Below are 25196 nucleotides of genomic sequence, written 5' to 3' on the forward strand. Positions count from 1 at the left end.
AAATGTTCCTGCTCTTATCATTACCCTGTATCTAAAAGGTTTGTGTAGATTTCAATAAAAAGAAATTCCACTTTTTAGTGACTAAAAAAAAAGGTGTTTAGAAGTTTGGTAACCACTTCCCTATCACAAATTCTGCAAAACCCAGTGACAACATCTACACATGGCATACAACATATTTTATGGTTAATGGAAAGATTTTTGTGAGACATTGTGTGCATGTAAAGGAGAATTACATGTTCACCTCCTGAGCACTACGAGCGCCTGAACACTGCGTAGCTGCAACCTGATTCGGGGACGTCTGAGGCCTGAAGGCAGGATGACTAAATGTAGATCAAAGGTTGCTGGTAACATATTGTCAGGGCTGTAAAAATGTTACCCAGTGTTACAAATCACCAGACCGTATTACTCTGTGATATAAAAAAAAGGGCCATTTAAGGAGAAATCAATCTTCTAACTCAGTGGCGGGAAGCAAGTCAATACTGCTTTATCAGTGATGGGTGTGTGTGAAACGTATGTGTGTAAAGTGTTCGGAAATCGGAAATAAAAAAGTCATGTTTAAAGGGGAACTCCAACGATTTTCCAACTTTGGGCGGTCGAGTTGCATTTTGGGTAATGTAGGCGCCAGGTTTTGACAAGGAAGAAGAATGCCTTTATTAAATAATGTGATATCTCTGCGACATCAGTTTTGATCATTCTTTTATTGCAATGCTGAATCAGTGGAGTCTTTTAAACTGGTGACCATGACGTTTGAGTATAAACAACAATAAAAGAAAAACAACTGAATCAACTGAATCATAACTTGTATCCGATATGGTGCTGGATGTTGTCCTCTATTTTCACATTCATCTGCTGAAGGAGGAAACTTTTAACACGTGTACCTACGAGCAGGATTTGTGACGTCACAACTCATTTGGAGCTAATCATGGTCCAGTATGCAACTTACACAAGTGTGATGTCGAAACTTGAAGCCTCTGGTGAACAAACACTGAGAATGGACTTTTACAGTGAGGGAGGAGACATGTTTTTGGGTGGAGGGGGAAGTTTAATAATGTCACTTACACAATCTGGCCCAGTGTAGTGCAGCAGGTTAATGAGAACATTAAAAACTCCCACTGGAAACATTCATGACTAAAAATGTCTGCAGTGCTGCTGCAGGACAATCTGACTGAGAGTGCTGAATGGATTTCAACATCAGTCTCAAATATATATAGAAGAATTTCAGCATTTCTCCACAACACTGGTAATCAGGTTAAGTGTATTTGATACAGAACGGCTGCAGGCTGGTTTGTGAAAAGCAAGAAGGCAAGACGAGACCTGTTGTAACCTCTCGATTCAGCCCACACACATCACTGATACACTCAACATCTTCTACCAGCACACAGGATATGATGTAAGCACCTCCTGAGCTGTTGAACTGGGTTGAGCAACACCAATAAAAACTCTTTGCTTTGATGGAAGGTGAAAGTATCATCGGGGTTATGATGTGGTTTATTCCACTTAATGATTTTGCTGCTAGAAAAAGCATGAGGCTTATTTAATATTCTTATTATTATAAACTATTTCCAGTTGTTGGTTTTAGAGTCTTTAGGAGATTCGTTGATAATAACAAAAAGATAAAATAAAACCAGCCGTATCCCTCACAAGCTCCAAGCGGCTGACATCACCACCTGTTGTGTCCTTCTTTTTCTTGAGAGTCTCAATTCATTGTTTAAACAATAAAATATCTGACATTGGTGAAAACAGTCGTCACAACTTCCCAGAGCCCAACATGATGACTTCAAATCCCTTTTTAATGTTCAACCAACAGACCAAAACCAAATGAAAAATAGTTTAAATTTTGAGAAAAGTAGCAAATCCTCATTTTTGAGAAGCTGGAAGCAGATAATGTTTGTCATTTCTGTTTCATAAATGACTTAAACGATTAAACAAAATGGTTGTGAATAATATTTCAACCCTGATTTACATTATTTAGTTGTTTATTTAGTTTTTTTATGTGTAAGGGAGAATATACAGTATCTAACAAAAATGTTAACAGATTTAGCTTACAGCTAATTTTCATCTGCAGTCCCTCGACAAGGCACAATTAAAACACAGACACTATTAAAACATTAGCGCTGCAACTGACAATTATTTTTGTTATTAATTAATGAATCTTATTATCAGAAAAAAGTGAAAAATGCTGTTACAATTTCCTAAAACCTCAGTTCAATATATTCTAAAGTGTTGAAAAAACTTCAAAGTACTTTATTATTTTCATATATGACAAAAGCATCAAATAGTAACATCTGACTGTGAAATTTTGTTATTTTTGCTGCAGAAATGACTGAAACGATTATTCAATTATCAAGTTATTGATCAACTGATTCATTGTTTCAGCTATAATTTACACGACTGTATCTTGGTGGAATTTGAAAGATTATTGATGATACAAAATCTTCTCCATACTGTGCATTTTTTTAATTAATGTATTTGTTTTAATTGCTATAATGTTCACTGACTGCTCTCAATAATACCTTTAAATTTCTGCCTTTAAACTTTAAAAACCTGCTGCACACTAAAGTAAACACGTGACTCACTGCAGCTAAATTTAGACCCCAAAGTCTCAACCAATCATTTCTGGTTTCACCAACAAACCTCCAGCTGTGGAGTCGGCTGATCCCTCCGGTCTAAAGCAGCTAATTCACAAACCACAAAGTAGCAACAACAGTCAGCTAATGGCAGCACTCATCATCATCATCATCATCACATTAATGCTTTTTTTTTTTAACCAAAGCCTTAAACTAAAAGGGTGCAAAACTCATCTATTTTCAGCCACTGCCCTAAATATGAAAATCCTGCAAGTAAGGCTTCAGAGCTAAAATAAATCAAGTCCTCTGGAACATTGTTTTCCATTAACATCCTCGGTGAGGTGAGAAATGAGAGACGCAGCTGAGAAGTGAATATCTGCAGACGATTCCCCATGCAATAATCAGACTCGGAGAGCGTTAGCGGTCCGGCAGACACACACAAGCATTATGCTAACAGGGTTTTCACTAAATTGCTTTTAAGACAGTGAATGAACACAGTAAGTGGAGGCAGAAAAGGCCTTAATAAAACAGTCAAGTGCATTTAAAACCTTCCAAAAACACCTTCAGGTCACCATTCCTCACTTTAAACAACATAAATCTCACACAATGAAGCTGTGAAAATACATTAACACTGAAGTCATCCACTGAGAAACATCCATCTGCTGATAAAGACTTTTATTTATTTATGTTTTATATTTTGTTTGTGGTCCCTGCTGTTTCTCATCTGAAGATGGGGACATATTCTGCATATTTCCAGGTCTATATTTATATTCCGGGGCTCCAGAATATGATAGGGGACGACGAGGATTACGGATGATTACAGAGACGGTTATGAAAACCATCATCAAATGTGCATTAACATTAGAGATGGCACCATGCGGCCGTGAGAGGTGACTGCACTTTGAACTGCAGCAAACAGGAATCCCTGTCTTATCTACTGAACGTACGTACAGCTGTGGGCGTGTTGTTTGACGTGCCGGTGAGACAATGAAATACAATCCAGCCAGTCCGGTTGGAGTAACAGATTATTGCATTTAAAGGCTGATCAGAAAAACCACTGCACAGCGGTTTGTATTACTCAGAGTGGATGGTACTAAAGTTCATCATGCTTCTGCCCTGTTTACCAGCAGGCACATGTGGAACGCGTCTGTGTCCGCAGATCTCCAAAAAAAACGTGCGTACGGAACCGCGTGCGCGTCAGCAAGACCGCAGCTGTCCGCGGATGTAGAACATTTGGCGTGTTTTTAATAGTTTTTGGACGACGGCGGAGGTCTGCGGCACAGAGGAATAAGATATATCAGGCTTTGGATAAACACACACACACACATAATACTTATAAGTAGATCAGTTCATTATTGGTTTTGGATCCACACATGAGGTTTGTTGACAGTAACAACAAAAATCACCAGATTCATCCTTTAAGATAAGTCAAGATTGAACTTTTATGCCCAGTTATAACTGAATTACTGACTTTTGATTCTAAGGATTTGTCTCATATGCAAACAAACTGCACCCACCTCCAGCTTTCAGGTCATGTGATCTCCTTTACAAAGAAAAATGTTGTGCACAAAAGAGCCGAACACACCTGTCCTTCACAGCACTTTGATTTCTACAACAATGAGGTGCAGTATTTGGTTACAAGTTGAGTGTCTCTCAGAGTTTACATATCCAAACATACTGATGTTAAATAGCATGTCAGGTGCATTTGCACTGATGCGTGAAATCTGAACAACAGCAGAAAAAGAAGTGATGTATTATCACTTGTTTTCTTTACATACAGCAGATCTGTGGCAGGACTTCTCCACTGTCATGAGGAGAATTCTAACTTTTAGGGCCCTCAGTGTATCTGAAGCATTGTTGCATAAAGAAACTTTTGTCAAAACTCAATTTTCCAGTCTGCGGCTGCTTTGATGAATGAGTGCACGGCGAGCATCGGTTCGTGTAAATGTTCCCACGATGTTTGATTCATCTAAGCCGAGTCTGTTTGAACCGCAATGTGCCGACGTCTCTCCCTTGTTACATTTGGCCTGAGTCATACTGTAAAAGGCTTATTTTGGGATGCGTTCGCACTGACAGGTTGTTTGTTTTGGTCTGTGGAGACATGAAGTTTGTGGTATTTTTGCTTCTGGTTAATTTCACTTAACACGACCAGATTACAAACAAAATCAGGGCTTGAACTTCCATTACTGAATACCAGAGCTGTAATAAAGACTACTGAGGATAAGACCATGAACGTTCAAGTTTTGAGTCAAAAATTAAACCTTTAACACCTGTAATTTGGTTTGTTTAGTCCGGATAAAGGGAAAAAATAAGCAGGTGTTGCCTTTTAAATCTGACAAATGATCCAAAAGCTGTAAACATGAAGTAATATGAGACTGTCCTCCCAAGAAAAATGACAGAATCAGTGCCCCAAAACTACATATATTTATGTTCATGTGACTGAAACACTCTAGTGGCCGTAGGAGTGACGACGGGAACAAAGCAGGTAATCAGATGGTTGCAAACATTTTTCACAGCAGACATTTTGACTTGTCATAGCAGGAAAAGCACAGGTGTTGCTTATAACATTAACAACGTTATAATGCTTTGATCTATTAGGTGTCCCGGTAAATCATGACCGTGAGCAAGCATGCACATATGAAGCACACCTGTGCTTTTCCTGTAATGACATGAGAAAAATATCTGCTGTGAAAAAAAGTCTATTAGAGAGCAGCAGAGTCCATGTAGGGATCACTGTTCACCTGTTTCCAACCTCCAGTCAACACTGTTTTAAAAAACCATGACATCCCCTTACCTTGACCCTGTGGTTATTATTGTAACCATGACAACAAAGGTCCCCTAACCTTAAGGAATTATAATCCTTTCTCCTCTTCAGCCGACTGATGCAGCACATCTTCTTCATGTTACATGATGCAGCATGTTGTTCTCTAGACGTTGCCTTGAAGTGCGTTCAAATGTGCCATTCTGCTCACATATTTTGGCTCAGTGTACGGCCCCAATAACCAGTCCAGATTATCCATATATCACATTGGACGAGTGCCTGAAGGAACCAGCCAATTTGTTGTGCTGGGAGGCACCAATGTGAAGAAGATGAAAAACGTAAACAGTTTAAGTGCTCAGAAACGATAGATACACCATTTATAAAGCACTTGATTTAGCTTTTATACATCATTATTCTTATTAATAAGAATATGAACGATAAGAATAAGAAAACAGTTGAAAAGTAGACTTTGCTGTGCATCTTTCAGCACCAAGGAGGCGAGGAGATACAGATAGAGACGGTTTATTTCAGTAATAAAAGTCTTACACTTTACTGCTGATGGAAAATATGATGAAAGAGCATTTTACTAGCTAAATCCACCCTCCTGGGTAGAACAAGTACACCTTTGTATTCCTGAGTGCTGCGGTTTATACATTAATTTGATTTTCTGTTTGACAAAGGCGAGAAGGAAAATCAAGTCGTTTATAAATGTCATAGCCTATCTGTCCTTTCTCCGCCCGCCGACCCCACCAGATCTCTGACCAATGAACACAGTGACGACTCCTTCATGGCTTTTGGTTTGCTTGAAATTAACCAAACCAAAGAGAACAAATAAGCAACTCATCCACTGATTCAGACCAAAGCAAACCAACTAAAAATGCGTAAATGAATAAATGTGTAACGTGAAGCGACACATTGGTAAATGAAGGATGTGACTTAAACGTCACCGAAGAGACGAAAACATCAGAGCTCGTAACGTTCCTCAAACAGAAACGTCATATTTCCATCACATTTTCCATCATCTGAGCTTTGACTGACGCTCTTTAATGACATCATCTCTTCGTGTGTCCTCTTATGCCTGTAATTCACAGACCAGTAGTGGATGGAAACACACATTGATTCACATTTTCTTTTGCCAATTTTCTGGAAATTTGTACTACATTTGGATGGAAACTTGGCTTCGGACTTCATTGACAGATTGACAGAAAACCTCCTCCAGAGCCACAGAAGACAATATGCAACTGTTTCCACAGGCTTTGATATGTAAAAATGGTGGATTGCTCCTTTAAAAAGGTTGATATAAATGACAACACTAGAAAGAATTTGTTTCTGAAACTTCAGACTTTGAAACTGCTGGAAATATCTGCACATAACATCAGGCCCAAAAGTCAATTAGTCACTGAACAAACCTGCCCAGAAATGCTAGTTACATTACCTCACATACAGTGTTAAAGGATTTTCCCTTATAAACTAAATCTTTAAAGCATGTTGTCAAGATCAGATCATGAGGTCAGTGATAAAAAAAACAAACTGTGTTCAGTTCGGATGCCCGAGCTGCCAGCAGCTGTTACATTGAGCGTTTTGAGAGGACGACACATTTCATGGAAGCAGAGGAAGTGCAGTAATGTGTGTCGACCCACTCCTCTGCTGACAAACAGCAGATTGTTAGATCTGTGTCGTCGCTCACTGAGAGCTCACTGTCACGACCGCTCAGTCGTGTCACGTGGTGAACAGAGAGGCTGTGATGAGTTCAGAGCAAAAAAAAAAAAAAAAAAAAACCCAGAGGGCAGATCGACAATAACGGAGCAACAGTCCACAGAAAAACACACACACACAGAGAGGCTGAAAGACTCAAATACACGGATATGAGTAAAGCTAGAAGGATTAACTGATTGACAGCAACTATTCTGATATTCGATTAATCCTAACAGTCATTTTTCAAGCAAAAATTACATTTGTACACACTAACACAACATAAAAATCTCCTCAGTCCGAGAAAAAGGTGCAGACTGAAGCTACAGCTTTACAATACACTGTAAAAAACGTAGTCGTCAAGAAGATTAAACAAAAATTAACAGTGCTATTCTAATCATAAGCTTTTTTTAAACTTACCAAGTGTGCTAAACGTTTCCAGCTCCTCACTACTGTTCCATAAATTCACCCCTTTAACTGAAATACATCAGTGTTTCCCACTGAATTAGTCTATTTGTGGTGGTAGCTGACTGGTTGTAGCCTTCATGTGAGGCGTTTAGGGAATGCCGGTTATGCAGGTAGATACTACAATTTACAGATTTACCTTAAACGCCTCAAATGCAGGTTATCGGTAGACGGCTGCTCACAGAGAAGCCTCTAATCCTGGCTCAGTTACCGCAGCGCACACAACTCAAGACAGGTGTGTGTGTGTTTGAAAAGAGGGAAATCAGGCGTTCTAATGTGAGATTGACCTCAGTTGAACCTCAGTTATCTACCTGGGTGGGTCTTAATCTACCTGGGCAGGCTGCCCGAGTAGAGTCTATATATGGGAAACGCTGTACAGTCATTCTTTGCAATAGTTCTCATCAATCCTCAAAAATCATATTGACTTACTGTCACTTTAAACAACTTCTAAAAACTTTCAACATGGTTTGAACCAGGGTAGGAAACTAATTTTTTACAAGGGATTTTTTTGCCCTCATGAAATATGTTGTGCAATATTTTTAAATGATGGGAAATACCCTAGCTCTATGTTGCATGACAGACTACTATTCAATGACTCTTATTAAAAAAAAAAGCAAAGGGAGCAGCTGAACTTATAATGCAAGAACATTTAACAGTAAAAACACTCACACTGGGTTATAATCCCAGATACACAGATTATAACTGTGTGAACATTTTTCCAATTTAATTCATATCTTATTTTCAATATAAGCAATAAACACGATACATAACTGTGATTGATTCATGATCGTCTTGCATGTTATGTACGGCGCACATTTCTAACATACTTTTGTTTCCAACTGACTGTGACTCGGCCGTCATAGCTGGTAGCTTAGTAGCGATCTCACTACGCCAGAGCGGGAGGAGGGGACGGGGTTGTGCAGGTACGGAAGCCCAGTTGTCCCAGCCTCTTCTGAGTCGCACTTTGTATACAGAGTGAAATCCCAACACGTTTTGCAAAAATGTATTAAGTCTTTGTTTAACTGTTTATTTTATGAGGGCATTTAAAAGCCCCTGTTGTCCCAATTCCAAGGGCAATTGTACATTTCATTGTAATCATTATTTTCATTAATAAATTGTATAGTTATGGTATTATTCTTTAATAAATTACAATTTCTCTTTTTCTTTTGTTGTCAGTTATTAATATCAAGCATGTTGAGCTGCATGTTGTGTATGAAAGGTGCTATATAAATAAAGTTTAGATTAATAAACACATCAATAATAAATATATCAAATATATCAAGAAGAATGTAAAAATAACTTAGATATCTGTATTCCAATTCAGTCAATAAAGGATTATCTTCTGCTATTCTGTTATGTTTGCATATCTGGTAAATTTTAACCTTATTATCTAAAAAGGAAACTGCTTTCAGGTACAAAAAAAATACACAAACGCACAACAGAACACAGTCTGGCTCACATCATTTAGTGTCTGTGATCTGAAGTAACGACACCTCATTAGATATCATGACTTCTTCAGCTTGTTTCGTCATTATCTTCCTCGCTGGTGGGATAATTAACATCAGTTACCCGCCTCATGCCGGTTGGTTTTTTTTATCATTTCTTCTCTAATTGTGCAGAAAATGATGTCTTTGTGCTTCCTGAAATGTCTCATTCCTCCTCTGACGGAGCTGAACTTTGCACAGCTGATGGCCTACATGTTGCTTATCTTTACACCAGGATCATAATGATTCTATTTTCTGTTAACAAGCTCTGAGCTTCCTCCTCCTCCTCCTCCTCCTCCTTCTCCTCCTCCCACACCACTGCATCGTGACATCTCTTGAAATGGCAAACGTGGGCGTAGAGACCAGCCGAATCAAAGCATTACTTTTAAATGTTAAATGATTTTCTGCTAAATCCGTCGGCTTATATCACAGCATCTTCACTTAAATAAATTATTCTGGCAGCTGTTTCTGACTGACTTCTGTCCATGAGCAAGCAGAAAAAGGCTGGGAAGTTCAAAACAGTTTGTTGTTTGGTAAAAGAAATCAAAAAGACCCTCTTTAATCATAAATTTGAGGTCTTCACATTAACATATTTCCCTTAAATACAGAAACACAGCTGCATTTACACTGGTGAGAAACGGGGTTACAGTGGTGCAACGGAGCCAACACTAATAGCATTTTATTGAACCTGAACCCAGTTTTACATCTAAATACTTTCAAGTCCTCCCTTATCACATCTGTCTGGATTGAGTTTCCAATGTTTTATGTTTTTTAAGTTAGAAGAAAAACTCAAAGATTCAACTGAGATCTTGACTTATTGTTGGCTGATAAAACAGAAACACTGTTTTTATCAGCCAAACTGTTGTTCACGTGTAGCCTACTTACTTTTGTGCACAGTATACTCGAGGTCCTGATTAAACTTATATAATACTTACAAGTACTGTATGTAGGGATGTGCTGGTATCAAATTTTCATGCTACAGTTATTGTAGGTAAAAAATATCACAGTAAATGGTCTTACGATAATCGACAACGTTTCCTGAAACTCTACTGTTAGTGCTAAATACAATTAAATGACTTCACATCATGATCACCTTGGATTTTATTGACTGAGCAGTGGTCTGTGTGTTGCAGCTTTGTTGGACTCAAACACTGAGCTCAAATCCTGACCGGAGTAGCGAGAGCTTGTCAGACAGGAGCGAGGCATCTGTTTGACCAGTAGAAAGCTTCTTCCTGGTGGCTAAACAATATAAATCTGCTGCTCTGTGTTCACGGCGTCCTCTGAAACGATGACGGTGATAAAAACGGTCGACGGTATTGATACTGTCGACATGCACATCTCATGTTAGTTTGTTTAGAAACGGCTCCAAAGACTAATAAAAGCGATCACGTTTTCGGTCTCCAGAGAGTAGTTCTGTGTAAAGCAGACAGCACTGAGCATGTGCAGGAATGCGGTTCTGTTTACAGTTTCGCTAGCTTGTTGTGCTACATATCACAACCTCTTGACTCTGTGCTATAGTTCTTTGAGAAATTAATCTAGAAACAAACTAACATGACCTGGTGCAGCGGTGTGGCTCGCTGACGTGTTTTTAATAGTTTTTGGACGACAACGGAGGTTTATGGCACAGAGGAATAAGATATATCAGGCTTTGAATACACAATGGGGTGTTTAATTATTTGTACACTGTAGACATCCACAGTGGGACTGCAGAACAGCGTGATGTGTGTATAACTTCACCTTTAGCTGTTTAAGTGCCACAGAACAACACAAAATCTGATCTTTTGTCTCATTTCAACTGTAGACAAACAGAACTCTGGCTTGTGATCAAACTGACGCTGAGAAATGTTTTTCAGTCGGAGGTTTGTGGTTTGGTTTCGTGGTTGTTTTGGAAACCTCCCTGTTATGTCAGAACTATGTCATAAAACGTTAACCCAGCATTCTTTGAATTTTGTGATTCATAAGGCTGCTGCCTCACCCACAGCAAAGACTCGTCGCAGCAGGGTGTGTTAAAGGATGGTAAGATTAGCAGGTGAGTCTTTTCATTGAAGCAGAAATGAATTTGACACTCCCAACACACATACACACAAGTATGTACAGGATAAAACCATTAAAAACTATTCAAAGACACATTTATTTGCACTAAGACAAGTTTATAATGTTTGGGAGTCTTTATTTAGTTCATTTATTAAGTTATTATTCATGATGAAGTCATCATAAATGAAGCTGGCTGTTCAAACTGTCATGTCATCATAATAAACTTTATTATTCAACTATAAAATCTCCTCCCTTTCTCACAACTCTGATAGTGAATGGGTGAAAGGATACACACATCACGTGCTGTAGGTGCAAAGCTATTGAAATACATCACCATTAGAAAAGACCAACGCCTAAACACCCGCCCATGTGAAACATTTTGACCTGATGAAGACCTGAATGACCTGATGACTTGGATCGAAACATTGTCTTTTTGAATAACAACATTGCCAGAAATTCTACTTTTATGCAGCTTATACATTTTCAGTTTTTGTTGACATTGTCAGAAAGGTGATAAGTCTATTTATGTTTATTATTGAGGTCATAGTGGGTGTTGCTAAAGATCCTTCATAGTTAGTTTTGTTATATGGAAGGAATTCAGTTTCTCCAACTCCAACATCCTACCAGTCAGAGTTTCTTTTTTTTTGTGATGATTTCAGCAAAATCCTGGTCTTTCAGAAGTGCTGATCCTTTACAAACTCCCTGTAAAACTGTTTAAAGATTGACAAGAGTCATCCCTCTCGAGGCGAAGTCTAACACCAATAAAAATGTGTCATAAGCAGTTAAAAAGTTGTACATTACACAAAGAGCTTTAAATCCTCATCCTCCGCAGCGTATTAAAGATTCTGAATACTGAAACCAGAGAGGAAGTGATAAGCTGTGATTCTTCTCTCATCTCCCTCTGCCAGATAATCCCTGACGGTCTGCAGGCAGGCGGGTAACTTGGAGGTCAAACAGTGACACAAAGGTCACCCTTCGGATCTGAGAAACTCTCAAACTCCAGTGTCGTTCATGAACAAGTCGTCCGTTACTGCAGTTCAAACAGCTCTTCCTATGTGGCTCCCAGGTATAAATGGTGTCAAACCTTGAGGGTCTAGTTCAGCATACAAATCCCATCTCCTCGCCACAGTGTATTGTGGTTTCCTTTAAACCATGACCACAATCTTTCTCTAACCTTAAAAGATAAAGCGATTTTCTATATTTTTCTTATTGTCAACAAATCCCATGAAAAGACCGAAACTAACAGTGAATTGTTGAAATGTGGGAATGGCTTTAAAGGGATAAAGCTGGTGATTTTCTGTATTTTTTTCTTATAAAATCTCATATTTGGATCGAAACCAACAATGAACTAATCTACTTACAAGTATTGTGTGTGTATCCAAAGTCTGATATTATCTTATTCCTCTGTGCCGCATTTGAAGGGGATCTTTTAACAGCTAGCATGAACAGTAGGAATGATTACAGTGAGGAAAAACATCTTTCAGTGTTCATATGGACACCTGACTGTTGTTTTAGGACACACTTGAAAAAACTGTGAAGCTATCCTTTAAAGATTTGTTTCCTGTCTTAGCTATGATGTTTACTCAGATCTTGGTCTTATATGTGGTAACTTCCTCACAGCAGATTATCTAAACAGGACTGACAGACAGGGACGTTATGCAGACGCCCCAAAAAGAAAGAGAGGAAGTGTCCAACTCGGTGGTGGCTCCACAGAGACACCTAAGACACCAGATAGACACAGAGGACAAAGAGGATCAAAGGACCGAAGCTGCATCAAAGTTATTTAGCCAAAGGCATCTTGGGAAACACACACCCTCTGTGTTTGTATGCGGCAAAGAAAATCAGCCTGAAAACCGGTTTCTCCTCTGTGTGTCCACCGTGGAAGACTTGCAGTTTGAATCTCATAGCAACCAATCGTGGAGGTCGAGTAGAGAGCCGGCTGTGCGCTAATAATAGCTAAATATAACAACCAGGAAACAAGAGAGAGATACATGGAGGAAAAAATAAGACAGCTGTGATATACTGTGGATGTGGCAGCTCTAATATTAGCTATGCTCAGAGGAAAAATTCATCCAAAGTCAAAACCTGCACACAAATAAACGACATCTACTCAATTCTGATGAACATTTATGTGGGTATTAACACCCACAAATCAGTAAATCAGTATCAAAATTTTATTTTATGATGGAGCGATTATACAGCAGACAATTAAAAGGGATAATAACCATTGACCCACTTTAACGTAACACTGTGAACTGACTGTGTGACCCACATGTGGACAAAAAGAGCAAAATCTGAATCATGGGGAGAAACCGTCAAAGTTTTGGGAGAATTTCAGTCTCAAAGTGGAGTTGCTGAGTCATGTTAGTATTCAGATATGATAAGCCTCTTGGTATTAGCCTAAACGGCTGGACATGTCATACACGCATACACTTCTGTTTATACTAGATAATCTAGGGATGGATATCGTTTGGACTTATCAATATCTATGTATATACTTTTTTATATATATTATTACAATATAGGCTTTTGAACAAATAAACTAGTATTGTTCATTTTAAAAACACCTGGCCTACTTTATATTCTCTCATTTTACTCTCACTCTCAACGGTATATTACTCAATATTTTTGGCCACAAGGTGCCAGAAGAACATAGTCATATCAACTTTTAAATTTGTTTTGGCATATATACAATTAGCTGTCTAATTATACATCCAGCAGACGACATGATCATCCCATTCTAGTTATGTTTGTGTCCAATAGTCAAACTACTTTTAGCTCTGGTTTGGCCTCCACCAACCCCTGAGTGTTTCTCAGCCTGAAAGCCAAAACTATGAACTTAAACCTGTATCAACTGATTTTTTTGTCCACTAGTTTTCAGCAGAAACAAGTTGTGAGTACAATACTGATATATCATCGTCCTTTAAATTGAAATGTGGAACTTATTTCTACATCCAGCAGTTACGGAGCAACATTATCAATATCATCCCACTGATAATGTCAATAACTACTTGTGGGGTTCCTCAGGGTTCTAGTCTTGGTCCTTTATAGTTTCAGTCTGGTTAATGCTGCTTGACATGTTTTTTTGTCCACTTGTTTTCAGCAGAATAGTCTGTGAACGTATGTTCTACTTATTTCCACATCCAGCAGTTACGGAGCAACATTATCATTCATTTGGAGTCGTATTTCTGTCCATCTGGTGACTTTAAGTCCAATATTCACTCTCTTTTGCTCTGTTTTTGCTCTCTACCAACTCCTGAGGGAAATATCTAGCTCTTTAGCTCTTGAATGCCTCACTATGTTCACCAGCTAGTCTACAGCTAACTGTGTCTCTTTGCTGTTTGGTGCTGAGCAGGTAGTGTACAGTGGGTTTTTAGAGCTGTTCCTCTGAAAACAGCCTTCTGCTGTGGCCGATAACAACGCTATGAGAGCGCTGAGAGTGAACCAAAACAGTAAAGTTGTAGCCACACAGCTAAACAATGAGCTGATACTCACTATAAAGCTCCATAAAGCTGAGGGGAGCTGCAGTTTCTCTGTAGGGTCATCACTACAAGCCACGCACAAACCATGACACACTGATAGCTCAGACAATGGAGTTATGAAAAATATTGATTATAGCGGCATTAAGGAGGCTATAAAGCTCCTCATACCTTCAGAGTTGTGTTATAATTGTGGGCTTGTCACAACACCATTCACTTCACACCTAGTATTCTTATGCAATCACTTGACTAATAATCTGTAAAAGTGTGTATTTAAAGGTATTTAATTGACCGTGTTATCCAGACCACCACCATTCAAAGACAGATGTCAAACATTACAAGAAAGCAGCAGTTAGAAGTACTGTACAAGTTTAGGAGCTGTAAGACAGCTGAAACAAGTATTCCTGAGTCATTTGAATATTTAAGAGAAGTGCTAAGGAGAGCTGGCTTAACAGGGGTCAAAGTCCTCTTGGAGTAAAGCCACAGAAAACTAATGAGCAGTGTGTTGAACTGGAGTGAGGCGACACTTTTTCACAGGCAGGAATACTATACTGTCTTTATAAGTTTCACTCTTGTGAGGCTTTTAACAAATATACACCTTCTTCATACTTGAGTCAACAGTAGTAATCTCTCTAAACTAACAGCTGGAAGCAAGGGAGGGACCGTCACCGTCCTTTTAATCTAAAACATATTCAGAACAAGCAAAAGCAGAAGAGCAGCTGCATACTGCCCATATCATGTCAAACCAGGCCTCCACCCAAATATTACCCAGAATTCAACATATGTGACACCAAAGCAGCATGTCAGCAGAGAAAAGGCCTTGGGTTTTTGAGTCTAACTCCGTACCAGGAGGCCTTGAGTTTCAAAGGTCACCAACACGTGATCCTGCCAGGATCAGCGGACGAACAGCTCCTCTCAGTGTTGCCATGGTTACAGCCTTCGCCACCATAATGGTGGGTTGGGTTCATTTGCATGCTGACATGACATGACATGGTGATTCACTCCTAGCAGAGCCGCAGAGCGAAGGGAAAGTGTGCATGAAAGTACAGGTCTGCAGCTGAAGACAAAAACTGGTGATTAAAAGGCAGACAAGCTGACAAAGTGCTGCTAAAAATAAACATTACGTCTCAGATACGTCCTTGATCAGACTCAAAAGTTCAGACTTGACAGATACAGGAAAATTTACTACTATAACTGATAAATTTCTGTTTCGGGACACAGCAGATTTGACCTTTCCACTTCTTTCCACCAGCTGCTCACGATGCTGAAGCTTAATCTACTCTTAGAGTCTCTGTAGGTCTCTGAGGAATTCTGAGTGAGCTTAATGTCTAAATGTTTAGTTTGACATACTTGTACGACTAGATCACTGTATTTTTTTGTCATCTGTTAGGGCAGGAAAGTCTGACTGGTTGATGAGACTCCAACAGACTCAAATAAGTCAATGAAACTTTAGTTATACGAATACTTTCACAACCTTTGTAACAAAATCTGTACAAATAAAAGATCAAAAATGGCAATGACAATAAAAAGCCTTTGAGGATACATACAAGCAAATGCTCTATGGCGGTGTGTGGATGAACGCAGCTCTCCCATTCATTAGAATGGGGGCAGTGCGTTCACGCAGCAGGCGTCCCGCCTTACACGACTCAGCAAAAAAAAAACGCAGCTGTTGTCCGGCAAAAAGTTGAACTGGGCTAAACTTTTGCCACAATGCAACCCAACATCATCCAGCAAGGCGCTGCACTGTCCAATCACATACATGCAAGCACATGTTCCTGGGGGATTATTTTGTAACGTGAACGCCATATTTCACCGTTTACCTTGCAATCGTCATGATGAAAGATAAAACATTTGCCACCATGATAACTTACTGCTAACTTACCGTACTACAAACTACTTTGCAGTGTTTTTGGCTTCTTATAAGTCTTTGAATGTATTCGTCTGTAACTACAACTTGACTTCCTGGATCGTATTTCATTGTCTCACCGGTACTTCAAACACACTCCCACCACCACAGTCCCTTGTACTATTTTCATGCACTGCCGTTTTAAAAAACAACACTGATTACAATAGAATTTTTTTCTCAAAAAGAAAATTAGAAACTTTGATAAAGTGCTTTTGCTAACAACCAATCACATCACAGAAACAAAACTATTTCAGGGAGCCTCCTTCCAAAAACAGGCGAGCGGAGTTAGCTGAGTTAGCTTAACACGCTACATGTTGTTTTAGTATCAAAAGTGGGATAAAAGACGGACAGATGAGAAGTTTCCTTGAGGACACTTTTTCATGTCAGCACAGAAAGCAACAACAGTCACAACAAGCTTAAATGTTAAGAGCTGTTAAGAATATTTTCAATTTTGAGCATTAAAAAACCTGAGTAGAAACCGCTACGCTCGGCTGAGGTGTAAAACTTGCTGCTGCTCTTTTAACGATTTTAACGTTGCAACGCTTCTTCTCGACTAGTTTAATGGCACCGACTGGAAAAATAAACATCAGCTGTTTATCTTGATGAACCAACTCCAATTATTTGCATAAAGGCAGTGAATGGAAACACGTGTCAACTTTATTTTGCTGATATTCTGGAAATTAGGTTCAAATTTGCACTAAATTTGGATGGAAACCTGCAAACAACGCTCAGTCTGACACGAAACAGATCGGTCATGTCTTCCGGTTACGAAGGTTAAAAAAGGTGTGCCAACAAAGACGACGAATACCACAAACTAAGTCGATCATTTGAGGCATCACCAGCATGCAGGGTGCAAGCGGGCCCCACCTTTAAACACCAGCAATTAGACCCATCCCCTGGGAGCAGCAGACTAACTTATCAGTACCAGTGTTCAGCTGAGAGGTGACCCAGAGGTAAAAGTTCACTAAAGAAGTACTTTGTGTCCTGATTAGGTGTCATTGAACAGACGCTGATACTCTAAACGCTCTCTCACTGCGAGCTGCTCTGTGTCATCTGAATGTGATCAGATGGTAAAATTACTTCAATGCAAATTGGATTTTTTTTGTTTGGCTGTTTTTTTTTTAAAGGAACGAAAGTTGGGAAAAGTCTCTGCACACCTGATTATGTGACAGTTGAGTCAGAAGACATGAATAAAAATGAGAAAAACTCCTTCACGCTGTCTGGTTGATTCCCGATGAAGGTCAAACGGACAGAAATGAGTGTGCAAGTTTTTCTCCAAAGCTACAAAAATGAACTTCAGTCACACATGTGAGAATATTTACAGCCACATCTGGTTACACCTGTATTCACTAAATAAACACTATGTGACAGATAATAGTAAATGAAATACTGTATGTATTAAAGAAAACAAATACGAATCAATTCTCTTGAAACCATGTACCAACAATACTATTAATTAATATACAATAAATACCAAAAAATCTGAAATAAATGAAAAAAATTAAATGAAAAAGAAACTAAATGTGAAAAAAAGCAAGAATTAAGCATTTGAGCGATTAAATCTGTGTCCAACTGATGATGTTACAATTAGTTTGTCATCGTTTCAGGTCACCGTGACAACTAAAACCATCAGATCAAAGTTTTTCATGTGCAGTGATTTCAATTTACATAAAAAGGGTCTCAGACAGTTTACATACTTTGTCAGAATAAATGCTACCGGGGCAACAATTCAGGATTATTCTCACTTCATTGATCTATTTCTTAGCTTTTCAATTAATCAAGTGGTAGTTTAGTCGTTGCAGCTCAGTACGACCAGAAAAAATATCTGAAACTTTATTTCCAAATTACAGGAAATGAAGGAGAGCGTGTTGATGTTGGTGATCTTCAAGCTTCAAACAGTTTTATTCCTTGATAACTGAGAAAAATCGTTAGAACTGATTATAAAGTTTTAAAACTATTAGAGCTGCAACAATTAGTCGATCGACAAAAAATTAATCTGCAACTATTCTGATGCAAAAATCGCTTGATTTGATGAAGAATTGGTTGCTTTTCATTGTCTCACGTTATAGTTAATTAAACATTTTGGGGTTTAAGACTGAAAACAAAACATTTAATAACTTCATCTTGAGCTCTTGAAGTGTTTTCATCAGCATTCACAGCATTTTTTCTGTGTTTTCTTAAGTTTTATTCACCAAACTAATTGATTAATTGAGAAAGTAGTCAATAATGAAAATAATCAACTACTTTACGGCCACTTAAATGTCATTAGAGCTCCTCTTTTCTAAGAGGAATATAGTTTGTTTTGTCATTTGGAGGGGAGGAGGTTACCCGACCCAACTGCAGGAAACGACCCCCAAAACATGAAGGTTTATGGGTGTAAAGAGACAGATGTTGACACCTGATAGTCAGCAGTTACTGAGGCTTCAGACACTGAGCAGAAGGAGGGCAAACAGAGTTAAGATGGGAGTGAATAGAGATAGAATTTGGGCTGATGAGTATATTTCCTGACTCCTCCATGAGCACAAAATGATCCTGAATGTTTCATCGGGTCACGTTCAAGTCACAGAGGTTGGATTCAGTTTGGTTTTCACCCTCTCTCCGGCCTCTAAAAATCCGTAACGTGACATTTGTTTACAAGCTCTCATTCACACGTAATCCGGCAGCGTGCGTGTGAACCAAAATCCCACAACAAAATCGACTTTCTCCCAGGATGCTTCTCAGAGACCAGTAAACACCCAGAGCTGGGCGGGCCCCGGTTTCTCGCGGACGGTGCGTGTAAGTCGACACTCTTCATCGCCGTCAACAACGAGAGGCTGCGGTCTGCTCGGGGTGGCATGACTAATTCAGCTCACATTCCCCCTAATTACAAAAGCTCATGAGGGGAGTCGGCTCCACCACCGTTAATATACTTTATCTCCACCAGAAACAGGATCTGTACGAGCCTTTCTGCTCCATCATCACCGCCGAGGAGAAAGTAGACGCACTGACCTCTGAACTGACGCTCACATGTCTTTATTCTATCAGTCCGGTGTTGATCTCATACGTGGATTTTGTAGAAACGAGAGTGTGAGACCAGACTGAAATTAATGAGGTGACCTGCAAATTTTTTTGGAACGATTCACAATTTTAATTAATTTCTTTCCCTCAAATGCAGGAAGAAGAAACATCAGACAGTTGAGCAAGAATAATAATAATAAAAAAACCTGCAGCACCTGCAAAGCTGCCAGTGATGGACTGTTAGTACCTGCAGTCATAAACTGTGACGTTCATAGTTATATTATAGTTATATTATACGTACACCTGCTGCACTTTACAGGACTGTCATGACTATCATCTATGCTACTTTTTGACTAAAAATAAACTTTTTGTGCACTAAGTCGATTTTCGCAACGTAAGCATTTTACACATGTTGCAAAAACAAACATTCTAATGAATCTAATTACTTCAATATATATCGCCATGCCCTACTCTGACACAAGAATGTGAACTATTGACCAGAAAGTAGAGTATAAAAAGAGATGCAGCATCGTCTGTCCGCAAATGTTCTTCTTGCAGACCCTTGTGGTCTCACAGATGCATGAAGTATAATTTAGACGACTGTTTCCAAGTTCAAGAATGAACTTTCATGGTTCAATTAATTGTCGAAAAGTTTAAAATTCTAATATCCATTGCTGTGATCAGTCCTCATTTATCATCTCATCTTCTGGCTCATTAATCTTTACATTTAATTGATGCAAATCAAGATAAAATATTAAAATAATACATTTTGAGAACTGTGCAGCCATGGAGGATATTCAATCGCTGCAGGCTCATAGTTTATAGTGATTTTTCAGTCTAATTTCCACTCCAGTTATCATCAAAGTCAATTCAACAAACGTGTGAAACAACCTTAAAAAGACAAAGGCTGGACGAAATAAGTAAAAGCTGAGCAACATAAGGGAACCCGCTACAATAAAAGGGCATTTTTGAGGATTTAAAGTCCAATTTTTGTGTTAAAGTGGCCGTTTTGTGACTTCGTTATCGCTTCCTGTCATATTCCTGTTGTATTCATGTGTGAGATACACCCACAAAGAGTTTTATCATAATCCCTTTATCACGTTAACATCTAGAAAACACTTCCAGGATATTCCAGCAATTCCTTAACTAACGGTTTCACTCTTTCCTTCTCCCACCTGCAGCTGCTTCCTCCTCAGTGTTGTTACATGAGGAAAATACAATAGAGCAGCTGCTTGAAGACAGAAAACTCGCAGAACTTTATTTACACTTTGAGCAACGAGAGATGCCTCAAAAACACAGTTAAGATTGAGTTTATGTAGGTATTACATTGCTTTGTGTTGCATGTATCTGTAACTTGCTGAACGTGCAGCTCGCACATGCATACGAGGATATTTTAAAGTGGATAAAGATGCGTATAAACAGCTTATCCTGAATACGACACTTGGACATGAGCCCTTAACCCTGGATGCCAAGTGCACTTCTGCAGCCAGAAAAACAAACACACTCAAACTTCTTACTTTCACATCCAATTCAAATCCTCTTTATCACTGTGGCAGCAAAAAAAAAAGAGGTTCCCAAGTGAACTCAATATCATCCAATTAACCCAATAGTCATGCAGCAGTCATTCAGGATCATTTCCTGAAGAGGACTTTGATCCGTGAAGTTCCTGGTGATCCCTGAAGTCAGGAAGGACAGCTCGGGCTCCAATACGCACCGTTTCCTGTTGTGATATAACGTAACTATATTCAGTCGTAAAAGCATAAAGGAGAATATGGCGAAGAAAGAGCAAAGGCCATCGGAAATCAGGAGATTCTGCAATCTCAGATGCCTCCACCCAGTCGAGTAAATGTTAAAGAAGAGTAAGAAGAAGGTCTAGGAGGGAATATGATCGTGATAATTTAGGATATAATGAAAAAAAAGACATGTGGAATCATTCTTTGAGTGCCTTCAGGGGAATTAAATGACCATAGTAGTGATTTTTAAAGCAGCTTCAGTTTAAAAACAAGCTCAGGACAAACACAATAAGCACTGAGAGCTCTTATATAATCATGCAACACAGATAAAAAAAAAAAAACACACACACACAGCACTGACTCAGCTTGTTCCCTGCATCCAGACTTTTCTGAAGATGCAACATTATCTTTTATCATCGTTCAGGCAATAACATCACAAAAGCCAAACCCACCACCCACCCTCAGATTTTTTTTTTTCTTATGCAAAGCATGTCCATTGATTCTTCTTCCCAGGCTCAGCAGCAGCAGCAGCAGTGTGTATGTGTATATATGTGAGTGTGTGTGTGTGTGTAGGCCGCAGCCGTGCTTATATTGTGAGATCTGACATATTGGTGCTGCTGCTGTACAACAACACAGCCTCCCATCATGTCATGTACGCACCAGTGAATTTTCCTCGCTGCTGCCAAGCTGTGTCCCTTTTGAACTCGCTCTAATGTAATGAGGCTTGTGCTAAATGCGAGTCCAGATCTGAGCCCGGCTCTGAGCTGTCTAGACACAATCTCACGCCGAGCCGAGCCCCGTTCAGAAAAGCTGAGAGTTTGCAATCGCCTCTGTCATCAGCCACATATATAAGCTGTGAACAATGCATCAACACCTTTTTTAATTCGAAAAGAGGCTTATTTTCAATTCGGCGTGTATATTATCCTCAAAGCATTATTATATTCAAATAATCCAACTTTTTAATATTGTTTGTCGCACATTTCCAGCATGCTCTTTCACCAGAATACACTCTTTAATGGCAATGGCAGCGCCCTTGATTGTAGTAGAAAACTTGAAGCTGTGCTGAAATACAGACAGGCATGGTGGATTTTATGTATGCCGAATTTTACATTAGCTTTATACTTATTCAAAAAACATTGCATCTTATATGTTTCTATATAAGCTTTCAATAAGAACAAAACAAAACTTTAAATTGGCTGTTGTTTGAAGGAAGTCTGGCGTCAACTCCTTCAAGAACCATAACAAATCCAAGCACGATTTATGTTGTCAAAAGCATTTAAAAAATCTCACGTCTGAGTGCAGGAATTATTCAAACCTGGCGGCCGGTGTTTCTAAATAATATCTTTGCCAGAGCTCTCAGCTTTGTATTGACGGTTTTCCTCCTGGAAAAGCTACAAAGTGTGTTGACAGCCTCCCTGCGCTTGCTGGCTGCTAGCACCGGGACGCTGCAGCCCGTCAGCTAGCTAACATCACCGTCTTATTGCGATAAATTCTCCCCGGTGCATGCACACGGCGGCCGGTGTTGCCTACCTCGTTTGTGTGTAAACTCCCTGGACTCCGCTGCTTGTCTTTATGGAAATTGTGATTTTTTTTAAATTAAAAAAACAATCCCAGAAAGGAAGCGCACGTCCCAACAGAGAACAGCCGCGCCGGGTCTCCAGATGATCGGTGTCCGCTCCGGCAGCCTGGGCTACTCTCTCCCCGCCCTGCAGCCTCCTACTCCCGCAGCAATCCTGGGAAACTGGCCCCGTGACGTCACGAGGTGGGTAAATAGTCTCCGGCGGAGTGAGCCTCCCTGCAGGGGGCGCTGTCCGCCAGATGACGGCTTTAATTCATCCATGCTCGGATGAACAACAGGGTGGGTGTGGGGGTCGGGGTCGGGGTCGGGGGGGGGGGGGGGGGGGGGGGGTACCTGGTGGGGGACAATGAACAGTCCACTCAACAGTAATACTTTTTTTTTTTAATCAATATTTTCCATAGTATAATAAAATAATTGTGGTCTTAAAAGAACAGTTCACCCAACAATATTATATTATTTTAAATCAATCAAACGTGCAGCCAGGATGTTTTTGAGTAAAACTGGCAAAAATTTAAAACAAGTCAACACCACAAACAAATAAAATTAAAATCCAACAATTAAAGGTGTTGACAATAAAAACAAAATAAAATACCGACAATATATAATAAAATAATTATGGTCTCAGAGGAACAGTTCACCCAACAATATCATTTTTTAAAATCAATTAAACTCTGTTATAAGTAAAAGTCATGCACTTACTTTTTAGGTAGAAGTACAAAAGTATTAACATCAAAATATACTCAAAGTACTAAAAGTGCAACTACTCATTTCATAATATTTTGTTAGATTATTGGATATTTAAATGAGACTTTATTGATCCCCAGAGGGAACAAGTCACTGAGCAGTATATAGTATAAAGTAATCTCAACATATAATAATAATAATCATAATTTATTTGTTGATTATAGTCTGTATTTTTCATCTAAATCTACAAAGTAATTAAAGTTATCAAATGAATGTCATGGAGTAAAAAGTACATTTTCCTCTGAACTGTAGTAGAGTTGAAGTATAAAGTAGTATAAAATGTGTACAAGTACCTCTAAAGTATACTTAACTCCAGTATTTAATTAAATTTTCTTGCTCCCACCACTGCACACAGCATATGAATACCAGATGTTTTTCCTTGCTGCCTTCAAAGAGAAAGGGATCTTTAATTAATAATTTAATTAAGATCTTCTCCAGACATGTTTTAAGACATGTAAACATCATGAAAAGGTCACTGAGTGGTCCCGCGAGGCACAGCCTCTGTTTGAAGTGACTGTTAACATTTCTTGTTTATTTACAGTATGTAGCCCCTTTTACAACACTGTTACAAAGTGCTTTATTTTTTCATTATTTTTGTTTTTCCTATGTAATCAACACCACAATTAAATAAAATCCAGCAATGAAATGTAACACTATAGAGAATAAAATGCCCAAAATATGGTAAAATAAGACTAAAAACTGTAAACTAAAAAAATTAAACACATAAAGAGGATGTACAGCTGAAGAAGTTCAACCTGCCAAAGTCAGTGACGGTGCAGCTTTTACACCGCCATCATGACTCCATCCTCTCCTCCTCCATCACTATCTGATACACTGCTGCAACTGTCAAGGAGAAAAGCAGACTGCAGTGTAATGGACTTTATATGCTAACATAAAATCTATAAACTTATATTACACATCTGTGAACCTATCAATGGCAATTTAACAAGGCACCTTACATTAACACAATTATTGTATTCTTTGTATTATTACACTTGCACAGTATATATACTGTTTATACTGTGAACATTTGCACATCAGTCAATATCTTGTTCATTATTTTTAAACTGAACAGCTCTCTTCACATAGAATTGATTTTAACTTATTCTTTATTGTAAAATGTTATGTATATATTTATACCACCTGTCTTTTGTGGTAGATGTATTTGTTTTTCTGTTTTTCTCTTACCTTCTATTTTTTGATTGTTATGCACCACAACACTAAGACCAAGACATGGAAACATAAAACTTTGGGCTAAGATTAATTAGAAGGCTTTTGTAAAAATATCAGTTTTAAGTAGTTTTTTTAAAAAGACATCACTGATTCTACTGTGAAAAGAAAGGTCTGCCACACAAATCCAATCCCATACTTGTTTAGTTTCATACAGTTTGCACATGATACAGATGCTACAACATTTCATTAAAATGCAAATGAACATTAGTAAAGCAATTTAAATCAGACCAGCAGAACATCTCAGGCTTTCTTTGGTGGTTTCTTAAAGTATTTTGTATAGTGAACTGCAGTATTTAGTGTAATATCTGTACAGAGGAGAGTCAGTGTGAATCTGCTGTGGCAGGAAGCTTTAGAGAGAGTCAGACAGCATCTCTTCATCTCCAAAAAAAGTATTATTTTACATCCTGAGAGCCTTTTCTGTTTTTTTGTCAGTTTGCAATTAATCTCTTTATGAAATGGGACTGTTGTTTTTGGCTTTATGCACCTGACACCATCTTTTGAAAAGCCTGGATGTAAGAGCAC

General features: G+C 38.8%; 1 protein-coding gene across 1 annotated transcript in view; it reads right to left on the reverse strand.

Annotated features, from left to right (window-relative positions):
* myo6a (myosin VIa) overlaps positions 1–22859 on the reverse strand; it is a 168968-nt gene extending 146109 nt beyond the window's left edge. The window contains exon 1 of the mRNA XM_042391332.1: positions 22649–22859. The gene's annotated coding sequence lies outside the window, so the exon portion shown is untranslated. The remainder of the gene's footprint in view (positions 1–22648) is intronic.
* Between the last annotated feature and the right edge of the window lie 2337 nt (positions 22860–25196).

Source organism: Thunnus maccoyii, chromosome 17, assembly GCF_910596095.1.
Source record: "Thunnus maccoyii chromosome 17, fThuMac1.1, whole genome shotgun sequence".
In the NCBI taxonomy this organism is placed as follows: domain Eukaryota; kingdom Metazoa; phylum Chordata; class Actinopteri; order Scombriformes; family Scombridae; genus Thunnus; species Thunnus maccoyii.